A 7,032-nucleotide genomic window follows, 5' to 3' on the forward strand; every position below is an offset into this window, starting at 1 on the left:
TCAGTGTGATTATCACATTTTTGTAAGTGTGAGCTTATTGCGATAATTTGTTGTACTTTTTTGTGTGTGGTACTGACATTTTCTTTGTTTCTTACTCTCCTGTGCTGAGTTCCTTTCGTTTGTGAAATTTCTTTTCTTTTTTATTTTGTTGTTATTTTAGATTTTGTTTTTACTGAGTATGTAATTTTTTTTCTTTATTTTCATGATAAGGTTTGTTTAACTTTCTTTGTGGTTACCTTGAAATTTACCCTAATCTTCCTAAGTTTGAACCAGTCTTTTGTTACTTGATATAGCCTTCAATTCCTCTCCTTTTGAAATTCCTACATCTACACCATGTATTCCCCCTTTTATTGTTCTGACATTATTGTCATTTACAGATTGGCATCTCTAGTTCCCTCTTTTGAATCTTTTAGTTTTTGTCTTATCCTGGAGAGTTCATTACCTAGGTTGGTATTTTGCTGATACCAGTGTCCTGGATTCAGATTCTCTAACTGAAGGACTCCTTTTAATAATTCCTGTAAGTTCAGTTAGGTTTTTACAAATTCCCTTAATTTCTGTTTATCTAGAAATGTTCTAATTTCACCATCATATTTGAGAGAGAGTTTTGCAGGATATATTATTCTTGGTTGGCGATTTTTTTTCTTTCAAGTTTTTTTTATATCTCCTCCTATTGCCTTCTTGCCTGCATGGTTTCTGTCAAGTAATCAGAGCTTAGTCTTATTGTTTCCCCTTTATATGTGACTTTTCGTTTTTCCTAAGATGCTTTCAAGGTTTTTGCTTTGTCTTTGGTTTTGAGAATTGTGGTTATGATATGTCTTGGTTACTTTCTTTTGGGGTCTATACTATAGGGGACTTGTTCAACTTCTTGGATGTTTAGCTTTTGAGCTTTCATGATATTAGGGAAGTTTTCTATCAGCAAATCTTCAATGATCCTATCTGTGTTTTCCATTTTCTCCTGCTACTCTGATCATGTGCAACTTTTTGCTCTTGGTAGTTCTTAGGTTTTCTTCATTCTTCATTTTTTTCTCTGATTTTTTCCTCAAATAAAGTGGCATCCATGGATTTGTCTTCAATTCCACTGATTCAGTCTTCCATTGTTTCAAATTTGCTCCTAAAACGTTCTATTACCTTGTCCATTTCTGAAATTTTGTTGTTTATCTTTTGGATTTTTAATTGGTGCTTTGTATACTTTCTAATTATTTATTTTGACATTTTGCTCTTCTATATTTTCTGAGTTCTTCTACTGATTTGTCAGTGTTTTCTTTGATTTTGTCTGTTTTTACTATGTTTTAATTGGTTTTGTCTGTGTTTTCCATGATTTTGTTTGTGTTTTCCTTAACCTTTTTCCTAATCTCTTGAAGAACCCTGAATATTAGACTTTTCATTCCCTATCAGGTAATTCCAGTGACTTTTCTTCTGTAGGAAGGTCAACTGGTGCTTTATTCTGGTAGCTTACTGGAACCATCTTGTCCTGTTTTTTGTTTGGTTTTTTAAATATATTTTGATGTTGTATGTAGTCTCTGAGACATTCAGGTATTATTTCCTTTATTTATTTATTGTAGGTTTCTTCGTTTCATCTTGTATTTTTGTTTTGTTTGGCTACATCTGGGTGAGTGGGCCAGGTGTGCTTTGTTGTTTATTTTTCTGTAGGCATGATAGTTCTTACCACTTTGTCCTGGTGTGCAGGGCTGGTTGCTCAGCTATGGTGCAGCAAGACAGACCCAGCAGGAATGGAAGGGACAGAGGTAAGTCATTTGTCTGCAGTTTGAACCTGGCAGGGGACTGAAAAGGTCCTCTGTGGTCTGCGGGGCAGATCCTGAGCCAGCAGGAAGAGGTTTAGGGTCTAGGCCGGGTCCCCTTGGGGCTGCAGCTGGTGGTGGGAGGGGTCTAGAGCTGTGGGAAGTACCCTGGGGTCTGGCCCAGCTCTTCTAGGGGTTGTGGTGAGTGGCAGGGAGGGATCTGGAACTGGCAGGAAGGGGCTTGGGGTCTGGCCCAGGTCCTCTTGGGGCTGCAGGTGACAGGGCAGAGGAGAGGGTTAGGGAGGCAAAGACAGCATCAGAGGGGGCTAGATAGAGGAGGGTAATAGGGTAGGTTGGTACTCTGGTTCCCAGCAGTCAAGGTTGCCACAGCGGGGTGGTTATAGCCGCTGTTCTCCAGAGGGGTAGGTGTTATAGGAGCATGCTCTTGCGGTTACTGGGTGAGAGACTCTGGGCTTTTCCTTGAGTTGCAACTAGCAAATGTGGTCTTACTAGTCTTGAGTGTGTCCACACCGTGCCTTTATCTCCTATAGGAAATTTTGTGGAGGTGCCTTTCTGCATGAGGGGTTGTTGGCTTTATTCCAAGATGGCAACACTGAGTCATGCTGTTTGGTCAGGATCTTCCATTCTGTATCTCTAGTTCTTCCCTGTTTTCTATTGGTTTCTTCTTCTCAGTGACTTCCAATCTAACACTTTATTCCTTCATTTAAAGTTCAAGTTTCTTGGTTTGACATTGGTAACCCTTTTGCTTGGGTTTTCAGGTCTTTGTTGCAGCTAAGTGGCTTACTGCATCTGGCTAGTCTGCCATCTTGGCTGTGCTCTGGTTTGTTCACATTTTCTGTCATCTATATTTTGGATTAATTTTTTTTTCATTATCACGGATGTGATGATAACCATTATCATCATTTAAAAAATATTTTTCTTATTCTAGCTCAGAAATAGGTTTAAACTTTTAATTAATTGTATAATTTTCTCTATTTTTTAAAACTACACTTTGGGAGACTGAACAGACAGTGGCCAGAATTCACTGCTATAGAGTCAATTCTGACTCATAGCAACCCTATAGGACAGAGTAGAACTGCCCATATAGGGATTCCAAGGAGTGGCTGGTGGATTTGAACTGCCGACCTTTTGGTTAGCAGCCTGAGCTCTTAACCACTGAGCTACCATGACAATGAGGACAGCATATTTAAAAATGGATCTCTGACCCACAACCTCTGCTGCATTCATCCTAGGAAGATTAACCACTGTCTGCAGCTGCCAGTCCAGGGAGCCAAACAGCAATCCCTGTAACAGTGGGCCCAAAATGGCCAGAATTTAATTGATAACTGATCAAAACCAAAAACCCATTGCTGTCTAGTCGATTCTGACTAGTAACTGACAGCTTCCTTAATTTTTGTCTTGCTTCCTACTTAGAACCAACCAGAGAAAGCAAAATGTGCTCCTGTAAACAATCACATAAAATGCCCTACTTCTAGTTAACCTGCCTCCAGCTTTCCCATGCCAACAGCCCCCAATCAGGGAATGCCTGGAGCCTTCACTTCTTTCCACTATAAACCTTTCCCACTCCTCTGCCTGCCTTTGAGCCTCTGTCAAAGGCAAGTGATGGTGGCTGACTGACTCCCTTGCTATACAGACTGCTGAATAGATAGCTTTTTTTTGTTGTTCTTGTTTGGATGTTTTTTGTCTGTTACAAAAAAAATACTATTTACTACAATATTTTTTCTGAAAATCATATTTTTAATTGATTCAGGGAGAATTGATTATTGTTGAGGTATATGCAAATTTATTTTACCTACTTTATATTAGGCATGATAATTTTTTTTTTCTTTATAAAAGAACGCTTTGGAGATGAAAAATGAAGAACATTTCTTGTTATGTAATATAAAGAATCAATGTTGTTGTCATGGATTGAATTGTGTCCCCCCAAAATATCTGTCAACTTGGCTAGGTCATGATTCCCAGTATTGTATGATTGTCTACCATTTTGTCATCTGATGTGATTTACCTATGTGCTGTAAATCCTATCACTATGATGTTAATGAGATGAATTATCAGCAGTTATATGGATGAGATCTACAAGATTAGATAGTGTCTTAAGCCAATCTCTTTTGAGATATAAATGACAGAAACGAGCAGAGAGACATGGGGACCTCATATCATTAAGAAAGCAGCACCGAGAGCAGAGCTCATCTTTTCGACATGAGGATCCTGCGCTGAGATGCTCCCAGACTAAGGGAAAACTGATTACAAGAGTCTTCCTCCAGAACTGACAGAGAGAGAATGCCTTCCTCTGTAGCCAGTACCCTGAATTTGCACTTCTACCCTATTGGACTGTGAGAGAATAAACTTCTATTGTTAAAGCCATCCACTTGTGGTATTTCTGTTATAGCAGCACTAGGTAACTAAGATAGTTATAAAAACAAAGTATTATTTTAAATATTCTAGCATTAAAACAGTTATGACTTTGTGGTATAAATATTTACTACCACCCCCATTTCCTGTGCTACTGCCCACCTCACCCTCTCCTTTCCCCAAAATTTCCAGAATATTCTGGCATATTTATTCTGGATGGAATATAGTTTCCTAATATCAATATGGAAACCCTGGTGGCATAGTGGTTAAGTGCTACGGCTGCTAACCAAAAGGTCAGCAGTTCAAATCCACCAGGCACTCCTTGGAAACTCTATAAGGCAGTTCTACTCTGTCCTATAAGGTCACTATGAGTTGGAATCGACTCAATGGCAATGGGTTAATATCAGTATAGAAAATGTAAAATTTATTATATAATATCTAATTTTTAGAAGTCAGAGAGGGAAGGCAGGAGAGAGAGAGAGAAAGAAAAGATATTTACTATTCTGAGAGGAAAAACACAGAATATTTATATCTACAGTGTACAATAAAGATTTTTTGCCCTGTCTTCATTTCTTTACATTTGTGCCTTTTGGATGCAGTTCTTGAACTTACAGAGGCAGGTGAGGATACAACTTTACTTTTTTTCTATATAATTAGCTAATATTCCTAAACTCATGTCATAACAATGATGCTTTGTCTCCTGATTTGTGATGATTCCCTGTCATGTACTAATTTCTTAGGTCTGTTTTTGATGTTCTAGTCTATTTTGCTAATTATTAGGCTTTTCCTACACCAGTATCATTACAGTGTTTTTGTTACTATGTGGCTTTGTAGCATATCTTAAAATCTGATAGACAAGTTCATCCTTTTTTTTAATTTAATTTTTGATGAAAATATACACAGCAAAGAGTACACCATTTTAACAAATTCTCCATGTACAATTCAGTGACATTGTTTACATTCTTCAAGTTGTGTAACCATTCTCACTATTATTTTCCAAATTATTCCACCACCATTAACATAAACATTAACAAGTTCACCCTGTTATTTCTTTCCAAATTAACTTAACTGTGTGTAAATATCTATTCTTCCATATAAATATTGTTATTAGTTTCCTTAGTTACTTAACAATCCTACAAGAATTCTTGTTGGAAATTGCTTTGTACTTACTGATTATTTTGTAGAGAATTCTCACCATGAAGAGTTAGATTGCCTCGCATACATGAAAAACCATCTGACTAAATGATCGTAGCAGCTGTCTAATGCACTTCTCTGAATTTAGAAATGCTCTTTTAAAAGATCTTCTGCCTTATTGATTATCCTATTTCCCAGAAATTTTTAATTATTAATTACTATTGTAGATGCATCTTATTTTCTACTACATTTTGTAACTGGTTCAGGATATTTGGAAAAATAGAAAAACTCATTATTAAAAGATTGTCATTAAACTGAGGGTAAAGCTGACAAAACAGTTGAAAAATACAAATACAGTCTAATATCTCAATGTGTATCAACACAAATCATAACGGAAGTATTTTATGTAAAATTTAAGAATAAATTAAAATAATACACCATAGTCACATGGAATTTATTTCCAAAATCAGGAGTGTTTCAATAGATCACTGTTTCAATTAAAGAAAAGAAAAATTTAGCAAATAACACGGATTAAAATTTAAAATATCATACTGATTTTTAAAAATGTTTTAAGACATAGTATGGTGCAGTAGGAAATATACTCAATAAGGCAAAAATGTTTGTCTTAGCATAAGATCTACTTCCAGGTTTATTAAGGAAAGACTAGAAAAATCCCAATATTTTCAGTAACAAATTAAAGTTTCCCATATTCACCATATATTTACTATTGTTTTGGATTTAGTACCAAACCCAATTTTAAAATAGTAACTAGATAAGGATTCTAAAAAGTGAGCCTACCTATGTTTTGTAAGAGAATAGTCATATGAAATTAAAACATAAAAAAGCAACAGTAATAATAGTAGCCTAGAACGTGCGTGAATATATGTAATCACTGGGTATTTTTCTGGGAGCTTTTTTTTATCCTCGGGAAACACAAACTGAAATATAAATGCAAGTGTCTGAAATAATTTAATATGTCATACAGCTGGTATTTCATATGAGTGAAGCTTATACCATATTTAAAAAAAATATACCATATACAGTCCATAAAAACCAGTTGGTGTTGAGTAGATTCCAACTCATAGCGACCCTATAGGACAGACTGGAACTATCCCATAGGGTTTCCAAGGAGCGACTGGTGGATTCAAACTGCCAACCTTTTGTTTAACAGCTGAGCTCTTAACCACTGAGCCACCAGGGCTCCATATAGTCCATAAGTACATGTAAAGCAATGTGTGCTCATATTCAATTACAAAGCTATTAATCCCCAAATTGGAAAAAAAAAAAAAAACCATTGCCCTCCAGTCGATTCCCACTCATAAAGACCCTATAAGGCAGAGTAGAACTGCCCCATAGTGTTTCCAAAGAGCAGCTGTGAATTCATACTGTCGACTTTTTGGTTAGCAGCCAACTTGTTAACCACTGTGCCCACAGTTTTTAATTCACAGTAAAATTATAAACAAATTTAGTGACCTATAATATGGAATTGGTTCATATAATTTGGTACACCCTTATAATGAAGCAGTATTCAGGCACTAGTGTTAACCATGGTGGCAGTGGCACAGTGGTAAAAGTTCTTGGTTGCTAACTGAAAGGTCAGTGGTTCGAAGCCACCAGCTGCTCTATGGGAGTCAATTGTGGTAGTCTGCTTCCCTGAAGATTTACAGCTTTTAGAAACCCTATGGGGGCAGTTCTCCTTTGTCCTATAGGGTACTACTAGTGAAAATCGACTCGATGGCAATAAGTATGGGCATGACCACCGGTGGTACAGTGGTTAAGCGCTGGG

The sequence above is a fragment of the Loxodonta africana genome, chromosome 1, assembly GCF_030014295.1.
Source record: "Loxodonta africana isolate mLoxAfr1 chromosome 1, mLoxAfr1.hap2, whole genome shotgun sequence".
In the NCBI taxonomy this organism is placed as follows: Eukaryota; Metazoa; Chordata; class Mammalia; order Proboscidea; family Elephantidae; genus Loxodonta; species Loxodonta africana.